Source organism: Denticeps clupeoides, chromosome 15, assembly GCF_900700375.1.
Source record: "Denticeps clupeoides chromosome 15, fDenClu1.1, whole genome shotgun sequence".
NCBI classification, from domain to species: Eukaryota; Metazoa; Chordata; class Actinopteri; order Clupeiformes; family Denticipitidae; genus Denticeps; species Denticeps clupeoides.
In genome coordinates, this window is record NC_041721.1 from 21,414,815 (window position 1) to 21,430,986 (window position 16,172).

Consider the following 16,172-nt stretch of genomic DNA (forward strand, 5'->3'; position numbering starts at 1 on the left):
CCTCAGACACCTCGAACAATTCACACCTCTACACTTCACTCCGCTTCCACAAGCTCTGCACACTGCTGCCCCCACCCCAACCAGGGCATCCAGCACCCATCTAGCACACGACTCCAGCCCCTCTCTCTTAACATATTTAACCTGAGCCTGAAGCTGGGGATGGTACCACAGCTCTGGAAAACCTTTTGTGTGGTACCAAAGACTCCACATCCCAAGGACCACAACAGCTACAGGCCGGTGGCTCTGACATCCCACCTGATGAAGACCCTGGAGTGGCTGAACCTGAAACAGCTTCGGCCCCTGGTGAGCTCATCAATGGACCGCCTTCGGTTAGCTTACCAGCCTGGCACTGGAGTGGATGATGCCATGGGCAAAGGGGCTTGCCGTCGGCAAAGGGGCTTGCTCCATCCACTCCACGCAACTGCCCAGTATTGCATTGCCTCTAGAAGCTGTGCACTTTATTTGTTGTATTGAAAATAAAAGCTTACCACTCCAACTTTTTGCCTTTTCTCCATCATAATATGACAGTAAAGCGAGAGTTTTCACTCTTTGATATGTTTTCTAGCCCCTTTTTTTTTTAAGTTCAAGATTTTCAAGCAGAGTTTGCTTACGGACATACCAGCTGAAGATTGCCCAATCTTGTCTGATCTCAGAAGCTAAGAAGGCTTGGGCCTGGTTAGTACTTGGATGGGAGACTACATGGGAATACCAGGTGCTGTAAGCTTTAACTATTGAAAAACTTTTAAAATGAAAGTATTTACATGGCTTTGTTAGCTTTTTTTGCCTTTTCTCCATCATAATTTGACAGTAAAGCGGGAGTTTTCACTCTTTGATATGTGTTCAAGCCCCTTTGGTTTAAAGTTAAAGATTTTCAAGCAGAGTTTGTGTACGGACAAACCAGCTGAAGAATGCCCATTCTTGTCTTATCTCAGAAGCTATGAAGGCTTGGGCCTGGTTAGTACTTGGATGGGAGACTACGTGGGAATACCAGGTACTGTAAGCTTTAACTATTGTAAAACTTTTGAAATGAAAGTATTTACATCATTTGTTAACTTTTATTAAAGTAAGTTAATGGGTATTTTCTTTCTTTGATATGTTTTCCCGCCTTTTTTTTTTTTTTTAAACTTCTCTTCAGGTTTCTTTGTCTGTGCGTACTCTACAACGATCATTCACAGGCTTGGCTATGGAGTGGGGTGGAGCTGAATCGATTAGGTGGGGTTTTCCAGCCCTCGGCCTTCAGGTGCTACGCACCCTGATGTCAGTTTAATATCTGATACGTCATATTAAGCGGATTTTTAGAACAGGGAGTCGGCAATAGGGCCTGCTCCATCCGCTCCATTCATCGACCCAGTATTGCATTGCCTCTAGAAAGTGTGCATTTTATTTGTTGTATTGCGAATAAAAGCTTACCACTCCAACTTTTTGCCTTTTCTCCATGATAATTTGACAGTAGAGCGGGAGTTTTCACTCTTTGATATGTGTTCAAGCCCCTTTGGCTTAAAGTTCAGGATTTTCAAGCAGAGTTTGTGTACGGACAAACCAGCTGAATAATGCCCAATCTTGTCTGATCTCAGAAGCTAAGAAGGCTTGGGCCTGGTTAGTACTTGGATGTGAGACTACCTGGGAATACCAGGTGCTATAAGCTTTAACTACTGAAAAACTTTTAAAATGAAAGTATTAACATGGCTTTGTTAGCTTTTTTTGCCTTTTCTCCATCATAATTTAACAGTAAAGCGGGAGTTTTCACTCTTTGATATGTGTTCAAGCCCCTTTGTTTTAAAGTTCAAGATTTTCAAGTAGAGTTTGTGTACTGACAAACCAGATGAAGAAGGCCCAATCTTGTCTAATTTCAGAAGCTAAGAAGGCTTGGGCCTGGTTAGTACTTGGATGGGAGACTACCTGGGAATACCAAGTGCTGTAAGCTTTAACTATTGAAAAACTTTTAAAATGAAAGTATTTACATGGCTTTGTTAGCTTTTTTTGCCTTTTCTCCATCATAATTTGACAGTAAAGCGGGAGTTTTCACTCTTTGATATGTGTTCAAGCCCCTTTGGTTTAAAGTTCAAGATTTTCAAGCAGAGTTTGGGTATGGACAAACCAGCTGAAGAATGCCCATTCTTGTCTGATCTCAGAAGCTAAGAAGGCTTGGGCCTGGTTAGTACTTGGATGGAAGACTACCTGGGATTACCAGGTGCTATAAGCTTTAACTATTGAAAAACTTTTAAAATGAAAGTATTTACATCATTTGTTAACTTTTTTTAAAGTAAGTTAAGGGGTATTTTCTTTCTTTGATATGTTTTCCCGGCTTTTTTTTTTTTTTTTTTTTTTTAAACTTCTCTTCAGGTTTCTTTGTCTGTGCATGCTCTACAACGATCATTCACAGGCTTGGCTGTGGAGTGGGGTGGAGCTGAATCGATTAGGTGGGGTTTTCCAGCCCTCGGCCTTAAGGTGCTACGCACCCTGATGTCAGTTTAATATCTGATACGTCATATTAAGCGGATTTTTAGAACAGGGAGTCGGCAATAGGGCCTGCTCCATCCGCTCCATTCATCGACCCAGTATTGCATTGTCTCTAGAAGGTGTGCACTTTATTTGTTGTATTGCAAATAAAAGCTTACCACTCCAACTTTTTGCCTTTTCTCCATCATAATTTGACAGTAAAGCGGGAGTTTTCACTCTTTGATATGTGTTCAAGCCCCTTTGGTTTAAAGTTCAAGATTTTCAAGCAGATTTTGTGTACAGACAAACCAGCTGAAGAATGCCCAATCTTGTCTGATCTCAGAAGCTGAGAAGGCTTGGGCCTGGTTAGTAGGTGGATGGGAGACTACCTGGGAATACCAGGTGCTGTAAGCTTTAACTATTGAAAAACTTTTAAAATTAATGTATTTACATGGCTTTGTTAGCTTTTTTTGCCTTTTCTCCATCATAATTTGACAGTAAAGCGGGAGTTTTCACTCTTTGATATGTGTTCAAGCCCCTTTGGTTTAAAGTTAAACATTTTCAAGCAGAGTTTGTGTACGGACAAACCAGCTGAAGAATGCCCATTCTTGTCTTATCTCAGAAGCTATGAAGGCTTGGGCCTGGTTAGTACTTGGATGGGAGACTACGTGGGAATACCAGGTACTGTAAGCTTTAACTATTGAAAAACTTTTAAAATGAAAGTATTTACATGGCTTTGTTAGCTTTTTTTGCCTTTTCTCCATCATAATTTGACAGTAAAGCGGGAGTTTTTGCACTTTATAATGTTTTCAAAGCCCTTTTGGTTTAAAGTTCAAGATTTTCAAGCAGAGTTTGTGTACGGACAAACCAGCTGAAGAATGCCCAATCTTGTTTGATCTCAGAAGCTAAGAAGGCTTGGGCCTGGTTAGTACTTGGATGGGAGACTACCTGGGAATACCAGGTGCTGTAAGCTTTAACTATTGAAAAACTTTTAAAATGAAAGTATTTACATGGCTTTGTTAGCTTTTTTAGCCTTTTCTCCATCATAATTTGACAGTAAAGCGGGAGTTTTCGCACTTTATAATGTTTTCAAAGCCCTTTTGTTTAAAGTCCAAGATTTTCAAGCAGAGTTTGCTACCAGACATGCCAGCAGAAGATTGCCCAATCTTGTCTGATCTCAGAAGCTAAGAAGGCTTGGGCCTGGTTAGTACTTGGATGGGAGACTACGTGGGAATGCCAGGTGCTGTAAGTTTTAACTATTGTTAAACTTTTAAAATGAAAGTATTTACATCACTTTGTTACCTTTTTTTAAGTAAGTTAAGGGGTATTTTCTTTCTTTGATATGTTTTCCCGCCTTTTTTCTTTTTTTTTTTTTTTTTTTTTTTTAAACTTCTCTTCAGGTTTCTTTGTCTGTGTGTGCTCTACAACGATCATTCACAGGCTTGGAGCTGAATCGATTAGGTGGGATTTTCCAGCCCTCGGCCTTCAGGTGCTACGCACCCTGATGTCAATTTAATATCTGATATGTCATATTAAGCGGATTTTTAGAACAGGGAGTCGGCAATAGGGCCTGCTCCATCCGCTCCATTCATCGACCCAGTATTGCATTGCCTCTAGAAGGTGTGCACTTTATTTGTTGTATTGCAAATAAAAGCTTACCACTCCAACTTTTTGCCTTTTCTCCATCATAATTTGACAGTAAAGCGGGAGTTTTCACTCTTTGATATGTGTTCAAGCCCCTTTAGTTTAAAGTTCAAGATTTTCAAGCAGAGTTTGTGTACAGACAAACCAGCTGAAGAATGCCCAATCTTGTCTGATCTCAGAAGCTAAGAAGGCTTGGGCCTGGTTAGTACTTGGATGGGAGACTACCTGGGAATACCAGGTGCTGTAAGCTTTAACTATTGAAAAACTTTTAAAATGAAAGTATTTACATGGCTTGTTTAGCTTTTTTTGCCTTTTCTCCATCATAATTTGACAGTAAAGCGGGAGTTTTCACTCTTTGATATGTGTTCAAGCCCCTTTGGTTTAAAGTTAAAGATTTTCAAGCAGAGTTTGTGTACGGACAAACCAGCTGAAGAATGCCCATTCTTGTCTTATCTCAGAAGCTATGAAGGCTTGGGCCTGGTTAGTACTTGGATGGGAGACTACGTGGGAATACCAGGTACTGTAAGCTTTAACTATTGAAAAACTTTTAAAATGAAAGTATTTACATGGCTTTGTTAGCTTTTTTTGCTTTTTCTCCATCATAATTTGACAGTAAAGCGGGAGTTTTTGCACTTTGATATGTGTTCAAGCCCCTTTGGTTTAAAGTTCAAGATTTTCAAACAGAGTTTGTGTACGGACAAACCAGCTGAAGAATGCCCAATCTTGTTTGATCTCAGAAGCTAAGAAGGCTTGGGCCTGGTTAGTACTTGAATGGGAGACTACCTGGGAATACCAGGTGCTGTAAGCTTTAACTATTGAAAAACTTTTAAAATGAAAGTATTTACATGGCTTTGTTAGCTTTTTTAGCCTTTTCTCCATCATAATTTGACAGTAAAGCGGGAGTTTTCGCACTTTATAATGTTTTCAAAGCCCTTTTGTTTAAAGTCCAAGATTTTCAAGCAGAGTTTGCTAACAGACATGCCAGCAGAAGATTGCCCAATCTTGTCTGATCTCAGAAGCTAAGAAGGCTTGGGCCTGGTTAGTACTTGGATGGGAGACTACGTGGGAATGCCAGGTGCTGTAAGTTTTAACTATTGTTAAACTTTTAAAATGAAAGTATTTACATCACTTTGTTACCTTTTTTTAAGTAAGTTAAGGGGTATTTTCTTTCTTTGATATGTTTTCCCGCCTTTTTTCTTTTTTTTTTAAACTTCTCTTCAGGTTTCTTTGTCTGTGTGTGCTCTACAACGATCATTCACAGGCTTGGAGCTGAATCGATTAGGTGTGATTTTCCAGCCCTCGGCCTTCAGGTGCTACGCACCCTGATGTCAATTTAATATCTGATATGTCATATTAAGCGGATTTTTAGAACAGGGAGTCGGCAATAGGGCCTGCTCCATCCGCTCCATTCATCGACCCAGTATTGCATTGCCTCTAGAAGGTGTGCACTTTATTTGTTGTATTGCAAATAAAAGCTTACCACTCCAACTTTTTGCCTTTTCTCCATCATAATTTGACAGTAAAGCGGGAGTTTTTACTCTTTGATCTGTGTTCAAGCCCCTTTAGTTTAAAGTTCAAGATTTTCAAGCAGAGTTTGTGTACAGACAAACCAGCTGAAGAATGCCCAATCTTGTCTGATCTCAGAAGCTAAGAAGGCTTGGGCCTGGTTAGTACTTGGATGGGAGACTACCTGGGAATACCAGGTGCTGTAAGCTTTAACTATTGAAAAACTTTTAAAATGAAAGTATTTACATGGCTTTGTTAGCTTTTTTAGCCTTTTCTCCATCATAATTTGACAGTAAAGCGGGAGTTTTCACTCTTTGATATGTGTTCAAGCCCCTTTGGTTTAAAGTTAAAGATTTTCAAGCAGAGTTTGTGTACGGACAAACCAGCTGAAGAATGCCCATTCTTGTCTTATCTCAGAAGCTATGAAGGCTTGGGCCTGGTTAGTACTTGGATGGGAGACTACGTGGGAATACCAGGTACTGTAAGCTTTAACTATTGAAAAACTTTTAAAATGAAAGTATTTACATGGCTTTGTTAGCTTTTTTTGCCTTTTCTCCATCATAATTTGACAGTAAAGCGGGAGTTTTTGCACTTTATAATGTTTTCAAAGCCCTTTTGGTTTAAAGTTCAAGATTTTCAAGCAGAGTTTGTGTACGGACAAACCAGCTGAAGAATGCCCAATCTTGTTTGATCTCAGAAGCTAAGAAGGCTTGGGCCTGGTTAGTACTTGGATGGGAGACAACGTGGGAATGGCAGGTGCTGTAAGTTTTAACTATTGTTAAACTTTTAAAATGAAAGTATTTACATCACTTTGTTACCTTTTTTTAAGTAAGTTAAGGGGTATTTTCTTTCTTTGATATGTTTTCCCGCCTTTTTTCTTTTTTTTTTTTTTTTTTTTTTTTAAACTTCTCTTCAGGTTTCTTTGTCTGTGTGTGCTCTACAACGATCATTCACAGGCTTGGAGCTGAATCGATTAGGTGTGATTTTCCAGCCCTCGGCCTTCAGGTGCTACGCACCCTGATGTCAATTTAATATCTGATATGTCATATTAAGCGGATTTTTAGAACAGGGAGTCGGCAATAGGGCCTGCTCCATCCGCTCCATTCATCGACCCAGTATTGCATTGCCTCTAGAAGGTGTGCACTTTATTTGTTGTATTGCAAATAAAAGCTTACCACTCCAACTTTTTGCCTTTTCTCCATCATAATTTGACAGTAAAGCGGGAGTTTTTACTCTTTGATCTGTGTTCAAGCCCCTTTAGTTTAAAGTTCAAGATTTTCAAGCAGAGTTTGTGTACAGACAAACCAGCTGAAGAATGCCCAATCTTGTCTGATCTCAGAAGCTAAGAAGGCTTGGGCCTGGTTAGTACTTGGATGGGAGACTACCTGGGAATACCAGGTGCTGTAAGCTTTAACTATTGAAAAACTTTTAAAATGAAAGTATTTACATGGCTTTGTTAGCTTTTTTAGCCTTTTCTCCATCATAATTTGACAGTAAAGCGGGAGTTTTCGCACTTTATAATGTTTTCAAAGCCCTTTTGTTTAAAGTCCAAGATTTTCAAGCAGAGTTTGCTAACAGACATGCCAGCAGAAGATTGCCCAATCTTGTCTGATCTCAGAAGCTAAGAAGGCTTGGGCCTGTTTAGTACTTGGATGGGAGACTACGTGGGAATGCCAGGTGCTGTAAGATTTAACTATTGTTAAACTTTTAAAATGAAAGTATTTACATCACTTTGTTACCTTTTTTTAAGTAAGTTAAGGGGTATTTTCTTTCTTTGATATGTTTTCCCGCCTTTTTTCTTTTTTTTTTTTTTTTTAAACTTCTCTTCAGGTTTCTTTGTCTGTGTGTGCTCTACAACGATCAATCACAGGCTTGGAGCTGAATCGATTAGGTGGGATTTTCCAGCCCTCGGCCTTCAGGTGCTACGCACCCTGATGTCAATTTAATATCTGATATGTCATATTAAGCGGATTTTTAGAACAGGGAGTCGGCAATAGGGCCTGCTCCATCCGCTCCATTCATCGACCCAGTATTGCATTGCCTCTAGAAGGTGTGCACTTTATTTGTTGTATTGCAAATAAAAGCTTACCACTCCAACTTTTTGCCTTTTCTCCATCATAATTTGACAGTAAAGCGGGAGTTTTTACTCTTTGATCTGTGTTCAAGCCCCTTTAGTTTAAAGTTCAAGATTTTCAAGCAGAGTTTGTGTACAGACAAACCAGCTGAAGAATGCCCATTCTTGTCTGATCTCAGAAGCTAAGAAGGCTTGGGCCTGGTTAGTACTTGGATGGGAGACTACCTGGGAATACCAGGTGCTGTAACCTTTAACTATTGAAAAACTTTTAAAATGAAAGTATTTACATGGCTTTGTTAGCTTTTTTAGCCTTTTCTCCATCATAATTTGACAGTAAAGCGGGAGTTTTCGCACTTTATAATGTTTTCAAAGCCCTTTTGTTTAAAGTCCAAGATTTTCAAGCAGAGTTTGCTAACAGACATGCCAGCAGAAGATTGCCCAATCTTGTCTGATCTCAGAAGCTAAGAAGGCTTGGGCCTGTTTAGTACTTGGATGGGAGACTACGTGGGAATGCCAGGTGCTGTAAGATTTAACTATTGTTAAACTTTTAAAATGAAAGTATTTACATCACTTTGTTACCTTTTTTTAAGTAAGTTAAGGGGTATTTTCTTTCTTTGATATGTTTTCCCGCCTTTTTTCTTTTTTTTTTTTTTTTAAACTTCTCTTCAGGTTTCTTCGTCTGTGTGTGCTCTACAACGATCAATCACAGGCTTGGAGCTGAATCGATTAGGTGGGATTTTCCAGCCCTCGGCCTTCAGGTGCTACGCACCCTGATGTCAATTTAATATCTGATATGTCATATTAAGCGGATTTTTAGAACAGGGAGTCGGCAATAGGGCCTGCTCCATCCGCTCCATTCATCGACCCAGTATTGCATTGCCTCTAGAAGGTGTGCACTTTATTTGTTGTATTGCAAATAAAAGCTTACCACTCCAACTTTTTGCCTTTTCTCCATCATAATTTGACAGTAAAGCGGGAGTTTTTACTCTTTGATCTGTGTTCAAGCCCCTTTAGTTTAAAGTTCAAGATTTTCAAGCAGAGTTTGTGTACAGACAAACCAGCTGAAGAATGCCCAATCTTGTCTGATCTCAGAAGCTAAGAAGGCTTGGGCCTGGTTAGTACTTGGATGGGAGACTACCTGGGAATACCAGGTGCTGTAAGCTTTAACTATTGAAAAACTTTTAAAATGAAAGTATTTACATGGCTTTGTTAGCTTTTTTTGCCTTTTCTCCATCATAATTTGACAGTAAAGCGGGAGTTTTCACTCTTTGATATGTGTTCAAGCCCCTTTGGTTTAAAGTTCAAGATTTTCAAGCAGAGTTTGTGTACGGACAAACCAGCTGAAGAATGCCCAATCTTGTTTGATCTCAGAAGCTAAGAAGGCTTGGGCCTGGTTAGCACTTGAATGGGAGACTACCTGGGAATACCAGGTGCTGTAAGCTTTAACTATTGAAAAACTTTTAAAATGAAAGTATTTACATGGCTTTGTTAGCTTTTTTAGCCTTTTCTCCATCATAATTTGACAGTAAAGCGGGAGTTTTCGCACTTTATAATGTTTTCAAAGCCCTTTTGTTTAAAGTCCAAGATTTTCAAGCAGAGTTTGCTAACAGACATGCCAGCAGAAGATTGCCCAATCTTGTCTGATCTCAGAAGCTAAGAAGGCTTGGGCCTGGTTAGTACTTGGATGGGAGACTACGTGGGAATGCCAGGTGCTGTAAGATTTAACTATTGTTAAACTTTTAAAATGAAAGTATTTACATCACTTTGTTACCTTTTTTTAAGTAAGTTAAGGGGTATTTTCTTTCTTTGATATGTTTTCCCGCCTTTTTTCTTTTTTTTTTTTTTTTTTTTTTTTAAACTTCTCTTCAGGTTTCTTTGTCTGTGTGTGCTCTACAACGATCAATCACAGGCTTGGAGCTGAATCGATTAGGTGGGATTTTCCAGCCCTCGGCCTTCAGGTGCTACGCACCCTGATGTCAATTTAATATCTGATATGTCATATTAAGCGGATTTTTAGAACAGGGAGTCGGCAATAGGGCCTGCTCCATCCGCTCCATTCATCGACCCAGTATTGCATTGCCTCTAGAAGGTGTGCACTTTATTTGTTGTATTGCAAATAAAAGCTTACCACTCCAACTTTTTGCCTTTTCTCCATCATAATTTGACAGTAAAGCGGGAGTTTTTACTCTTTGATCTGTGTTCAAGCCCCTTTAGTTTAAAGTTCAAGATTTTCAAGCAGAGTTTGTGTACAGACAAACCAGCTGAAGAATGCCCAATCTTGTCTGATCTCAGAAGCTAAGAAGGCTTGGGCCTGGTTAGTACTTGGATGGGAGACTACCTGGGAATACCAGGTGCTGTAAGCTTTAACTATTGAAAAACTTTTAAAATGAAAGTATTTACATGGCTTTGTTAGCTTTTTTAGCCTTTTCTCCATCATAATTTGACAGTAAAGCGGGAGTTTTCGCACTTTATAATGTTTTCAAAGCCCTTTTGTTTAAAGTCCAAGATTTTCAAGCAGAGTTTGCTAACAGACATGCCAGCAGAAGATTGCCCAATCTTGTCTGATCTCAGAAGCTAAGAAGGCTTGGGCCTGGTTAGTACTTGGATGGGAGACTACGTGGGAATGCCAGGTGCTGTAAGATTTAACTATTGTTAAACTTTTAAAATGAAAGTATTTACATCACTTTGTTACCTTTTTTTAAGTAAGTTAAGGGGTATTTTCTTTCTTTGATATGTTTTCCCGCCTTTTTTCTTTTTTTTTTTTTTTTTAAACTTCTCTTCAGGTTTCTTTGTCTGTGTGTGCTCTACAACGATCATTCACAGGCTTGGAGCTGAATCGATTAGGTGGGATTTTCCAGCCCTCGGCCTTCAGGTGCTACGCACCCTGATGTCAATTTAATATCTGATATGTCATATTAAGCGGATTTTTAGAACAGGGAGTCGGCAATAGGGCCTGCTCCATCCGCTCCATTCATCGACCCAGTATTGCATTGCCTCTAGAAGGTGTGCACTTTATTTGTTGTATTGCAAATAAAAGCTTACCACTCCAACTTTTTGCCTTTTCTCCATCATAATTTGACAGTAAAGCGGGAGTTTTCACTCTTTGATATGTGTTCAAGCCCCTTTAGTTTAAAGTTCAAGATTTTCAAGCAGAGTTTGTGTACAGACAAACCAGCTGAAGAATGCCCAATCTTGTCTGATCTCAGAAGCTAAGAAGGCTTGGGCCTGGTTAGTACTTGATGGGAGACTACCTGGGAATACCAGGTGCTGTAAGCTTTAACTATTGAAAAACTTTTAAAATGAAAGTATTTACATGGCTTTGTTAGCTTTTTTTGCCTTTTCTCCATCATAATTTGACAGTAAAGCGGGAGTTTTCACTCTTTGATATGTGTTCAAGCCCCTTTGGTTTAAAGTTAAAGATTTTCAAGCAGAGTTTGTGTACGGACAAACCAGCTGAAGAATGCCCATTCTTGTCTTATCTCAGAAGCTATGAAGGCTTGGGCCTGGTTAGTACTTGGATGGGAGACTACGTGGGAATACCAGGTACTGTAAGCTTTAACTATTGAAAAACTTTTAAAATGAAAGTATTTACATGGCTTTGTTAGCTTTTTTTGCCTTTTCTCCATCATAATTTGACAGTAAAGCGGGAGTTTTCACTCTTTGATATATGTTCAAGCCCCTTTGGTTTAAAGTTAAAGATTTTCAAGCAGAGTTTGTGTACGGACAAACCAGCGGAAGAATGCCCAATCTTGTTTGATCTCAGAAGCTAAGAAGGCTTGGGCCTGGTTAGTACTTGAATGGGAGACTACCTGGGAATACCAGGTGCTGTAAGCTTTAACTATTGAAAAACTTTTAAAATGAAAGTATTTACATGGCTTTGTTAGCTTTTTTTGCCTTTTCTCCATCATAATTTGACAGTAAAGCGGGAGTTTTTGCACTTTATAATGTTTTCAAAGCCCTTTTGGTTTAAAGTTCAAGATTTTCAAGCAGAGTTTGTGTACGGACAAACCAGCTGAAGAATGCCCAATCTTGTTTGATCTCAGAAGCTAAGAAGGCTTGGGCCTGGTTAGTACTTGGATGGGAGACTACCTGGGAATACCAGGTGCTGTAAGCTTTAACTATTGAAAAACTTTTAAAATGAAAGTATTTACATGGCTTTGTTAGCTTTTTTAGCCTTTTCTCCATCATAATTTGACAGTAAAGCGGGAGTTTTCGCACTTTATAATGTTTTCAAAGCCCTTTTGTTTAAAGTCCAAGATTTTCAAGCAGAGTTTGCTAACAGACATGCCAGCAGAAGATTGCCCAATCTTGTCTGATCTCAGAAGCTAAGAAGGCTTGGGCCTGGTTAGTACTTGGATGGGAGACTACGTGGGAATGGCAGGTGCTGTAAGTTTTAACTATTGTTAAACTTTTAAAATGAAAGTATTTACATCACTTTGTTACCTTTTTTTAAGTAAGTTAAGGGGTATTTTCTTTCTTTGATATGTTTTCCCGCCTTTTTTCTTTTTTTTTTTTTTTTAAACTTCTCTTCAGGTTTCTTTGTCTGTGTGTGCTCTACAACGATCATTCACAGGCTTGGAGCTGAATCGATTAGGTGGGATTTTCCAGCCCTCGGCCTTCAGGTGCTACGCACCCTGATGTCAATTTAATATCTGATATGTCATATTAAGCGGATTTTTAGAACAGGGAGTCGGCAATAGGGCCTGCTCCATCCGCTCCATTCATCGACCCAGTATTGCATTGCCTCTAGAAGGTGTGCACTTTATTTGTTGTATTGCAAATAAAAGCTTACCACTCCAACTTTTTGCCTTTTCTCCATCATAATTTGACAGTAAAGCGGGAGTTTTCACTCTTTGATATGTGTTCAAGCCCCTTTAGTTTAAAGTTCAAGATTTTCAAGCAGAGTTTGTGTACAGACAAACCAGCTGAAGAATGCCCAATCTTGTCTGATCTCAGAAGCTAAGAAGGCTTGGGCCTGGTTAGTACTTGATGGGAGACTACCTGGGAATACCAGGTGCTGTAAGCTTTAACTATTGAAAAACTTTTAAAATGAAAGTATTTACATGGCTTTGTTAGCTTTTTTGCCTTTTCTCCATCATAATTTGACAGTAAAGCGGGAGTTTTCACTCTTTGATATGTGTTCAAGCCCCTTTGGTTTAAAGTTAAAGATTTTCAAGCAGAGTTTGTGTACGGACAAACCAGCTGAAGAATGCCCATTCTTGTCTTATCTCAGAAGCTATGAAGGCTTGGGCCTGGTTAGTACTTGGATGGGAGACTACGTGGGAATACCAGGTACTGTAAGCTTTAACTATTGAAAAACTTTTAAAATGAAAGTATTTACATGGCTTTGTTAGCTTTTTTTGCCTTTTCTCCATCATAATTTGACAGTAAAGCGGGAGTTTTTGCACTTTATAATGTTTTCAAAGCCCTTTTGGTTTAAAGTTCAAGATTTTCAAGCAGAGTTTGTGTACGGACAAACCAGCTGAAGAATGCCCAATCTTGTTTGATCTCAGAAGCTAAGAAGGCTTGGGCCTGGTTAGTACTTGGATGGGAGACTACCTGGGAATACCAGGTGCTGTAAGCTTTAACTATTGAAAAACTTTTAAAATGAAAGTATTTACATGGCTTTGTTAGCTTTTTTAGCCTTTTCTCCATCATAATTTGACAGTAAAGCGGGAGTTTTCGCACTTTATAATGTTTTCAAAGCCCTTTTGTTTAAAGTCCAAGATTTTCAAGCAGAGTTTGCTAACAGACATGCCAGCAGAAGATTGCCCAATCTTGTCTGATCTCAGAAGCTAAGAAGGCTTGGGCCTGGTTAGTACTTGGATGGGAGACTACGTGGGAATGCAGGTGCTGTAAGTTTTAACTATTGTTAAACTTTTAAAATGAAAGTATTTACATCACTTTGTTACCTTTTTTTAAGTAAGTTAAGGGGTATTTTCTTTCTTTGATATGTTTTCCCGCCTTTTTTCTTTTTTTTTTTTTTTTTTTTTTAAACTTCTCTTCAGGTTTCTTTGTCTGTGTGTGCTCTACAACGATCATTCACAGGCTTGGAGCTGAATCGATTAGGTGGGATTTTCCAGCCCTCGGCCTTCAGGTGCTACGCACCCTGATGTCAATTTAATATCTGATATGTCATATTAAGCGGATTTTTAGAACAGGGAGTCGGCAATAGGGCCTGCTCCATCCGCTCCATTCATCGACCCAGTATTGCATTGCCTCTAGAAGGTGTGCACTTTATTTGTTGTATTGCAAATAAAAGCTTACCACTCCAACTTTTTGCCTTTTCTCCATCATAATTTGACAGTAAAGCGGGAGTTTTCACTCTTTGATATGTGTTCAAGCCCCTTTAGTTTAAAGTTCAAGATTTTCAAGCAGAGTTTGTGTACAGACAAACCAGCTGAAGAATGCCCAATCTTGTCTGATCTCAGAAGCTAAGAAGGCTTGGGCCTGGTTAGTACTTGATGGGAGACTACCTGGGAATACCAGGTGCTGTAAGCTTTAACTATTGAAAAACTTTTAAAATGAAAGTATTTACATGGCTTTGTTAGCTTTTTTTTGCCTTTTCTCCATCATAATTTGACAGTAAAGCGGGAGTTTTCACTCTTTGATATGTGTTCAAGCCCCTTTGGTTTAAAGTTAAAGATTTTCAAGCAGAGTTTGTGTACGGACAAACCAGCTGAAGAATGCCCATTCTTGTCTTATCTCAGAAGCTATGAAGGCTTGGGCCTGGTTAGTACTTGGATGGGAGACTACGTGGGAATACCAGGTACTGTAAGCTTTAACTATTGAAAAACTTTTAAAATGAAAGTATTTACATGGCTTTGTTAGCTTTTTTTGCCTTTTCTCCATCATAATTTGACAGTAAAGCGGGAGTTTTTGCACTTTATAATGTTTTCAAAGCCCTTTTGGTTTAAAGTTCAAGATTTTCAAGCAGAGTTTGTGTACGGACAAACCAGCTGAAGAATGCCCAATCTTGTTTGATCTCAGAAGCTAAGAAGGCTTGGGCCTGGTTAGTACTTGAATGGGAGACTACCTGGGAATACCAGGTGCTGTAAGCTTTAACTATTGAAAAACTTTTAAAATGAAAGTATTTACATGGCTTTGTTAGCTTTTTTAGCCTTTTCTCCATCATAATTTGAGAGTAAAGCGGGAGTTTTCGCACTTTATAATGTTTTCAAAGCCCTTTTGTTTAAAGTCCAAGATTTTCAGGCAGAGTTTGCTAACAGACATGCCAGCAGAAGATTGCCCAATCTTGTCTGATCTCAGAAGCTAAGAAGGCTTGGGCCTGGTTAGTACTTGGATGGGAGACTACGTGGGAATGCCAGGTGCTGTAAGTTTTAACTATTGTTAAACTTTTAAAATGAAAGTATTTACATCACTTTGTTACCTTTTTTTAAGTAAGTTAAGGGGTATTTTCTTTCTTTGATATGTTTTCCCGCCTTTTTTCTTTTTTTTTTTTTTTTTTAAACTTCTCTTCAGGTTTCTTTGTCTGTGTGTGCTCTACAACGATCATTCACAGGCTTGGAGCTGAATCGATTAGGTGGGATTTTCCAGCCCTCGGCCTTCAGGTGCTACGCACCCTGATGTCAATTTAATATCTGATATGTCATATTAAGCGGATTTTTAGAACAGGGAGTCGGCAATAGGGCCTGCTCCATCCGCTCCATTCATCGACCCAGTATTGCATTGCCTCTAGAAGGTGTGCACTTTATTTGTTGTATTGCAAATAAAAGCTTACCACTCCAACTTTTTGCCTTTTCTCCATCATAATTTGACAGTAAAGCGGGAGTTTTTCACTCTTTGATATGTGTTCAAGCCCCTTTAGTTTAAAGTTCAAGATTTTCAAGCAGAGTTTGTGTACAGACAAACCAGCTGAAGAATGCCCAATCTTGTCTGATCTCAGAAGCTAAGAAGGCTTGGGCCTGGTTAGTACTTGATGGGAGACTACCTGGGAATACCAGGTGCTGTAAGCTTTAACTATTGAAAAACTTTTAAAATGAAAGTATTTACATGGCTTTGTTAGCTTTTTTTTGCCTTTTCTCCATCATAATTTGACAGTAAAGCGGGAGTTTTCACTCTTTGATATGTGTTCAAAGCCCCTTTGGTTTAAAGTTAAAGATTTTCAAGCAGAGTTTGTGTACGGACAAACCAGCTGAAGAATGCCCATTCTTGTCTTATCTCAGAAGCTATGAAGGCTTGGGCCTGGTTAGTACTTGGATGGGAGACTACGTGGGAAAATACCAGGTACTGTAAGCTTTAACTATTGAAAAACTTTTAAAATGAAAGTATTTACATGGCTTTGTTAGCTTTTTTGCCTTTTCTCCATCATAATTTGACAGTAAAGCGGGAGTTTTTGCACTTTATAATGTTTTCAAGCCCTTTTGGTTTAAAGTTCAAGATTTTCAAGCAGAGTTTGTGTAACGGACAAACCAGCTGAAGAATGCCCAATCTTGTTTGATCTCAGAAGCTAAGAAGGCTTGGGCCTGGTTAGTACTTGGATGGGAGA

The 16,172-nt window shown here is 39.1% G+C and overlaps 11 pseudogenes; all 11 read left to right on the forward strand.

The window, feature by feature from the left end:
* Positions 1 to 605: 605 nt before the first annotated feature.
* On the forward strand, positions 606 to 724 carry LOC114765494 (uncharacterized; annotated as a pseudogene).
* A 2,569-nt stretch (positions 725 to 3,293) lies between these two features.
* On the forward strand, positions 3,294 to 3,412 carry LOC114765502 (uncharacterized; annotated as a pseudogene).
* An 802-nt stretch (positions 3,413 to 4,214) lies between these two features.
* On the forward strand, positions 4,215 to 4,333 carry LOC114765495 (uncharacterized; annotated as a pseudogene).
* A 439-nt stretch (positions 4,334 to 4,772) lies between these two features.
* On the forward strand, positions 4,773 to 4,891 carry LOC114765505 (uncharacterized; annotated as a pseudogene).
* A 788-nt stretch (positions 4,892 to 5,679) lies between these two features.
* LOC114765496 (uncharacterized) lies at positions 5,680 to 5,798 on the forward strand (annotated as a pseudogene).
* A 1,082-nt stretch (positions 5,799 to 6,880) lies between these two features.
* Positions 6,881 to 6,999, forward strand: LOC114765498 (uncharacterized; annotated as a pseudogene).
* A 1,708-nt stretch (positions 7,000 to 8,707) lies between these two features.
* Positions 8,708 to 8,826, forward strand: LOC114765500 (uncharacterized; annotated as a pseudogene).
* A 1,081-nt stretch (positions 8,827 to 9,907) lies between these two features.
* On the forward strand, positions 9,908 to 10,026 carry LOC114765501 (uncharacterized; annotated as a pseudogene).
* A 1,632-nt stretch (positions 10,027 to 11,658) lies between these two features.
* LOC114765503 (uncharacterized) lies at positions 11,659 to 11,777 on the forward strand (annotated as a pseudogene).
* Positions 11,778 to 13,128: 1,351 nt separating this feature from the next.
* Positions 13,129 to 13,247, forward strand: LOC114765504 (uncharacterized; annotated as a pseudogene).
* A 1,358-nt stretch (positions 13,248 to 14,605) lies between these two features.
* Positions 14,606 to 14,724, forward strand: LOC114765506 (uncharacterized; annotated as a pseudogene).
* Positions 14,725 to 16,172: the final 1,448 nt, after the last annotated feature.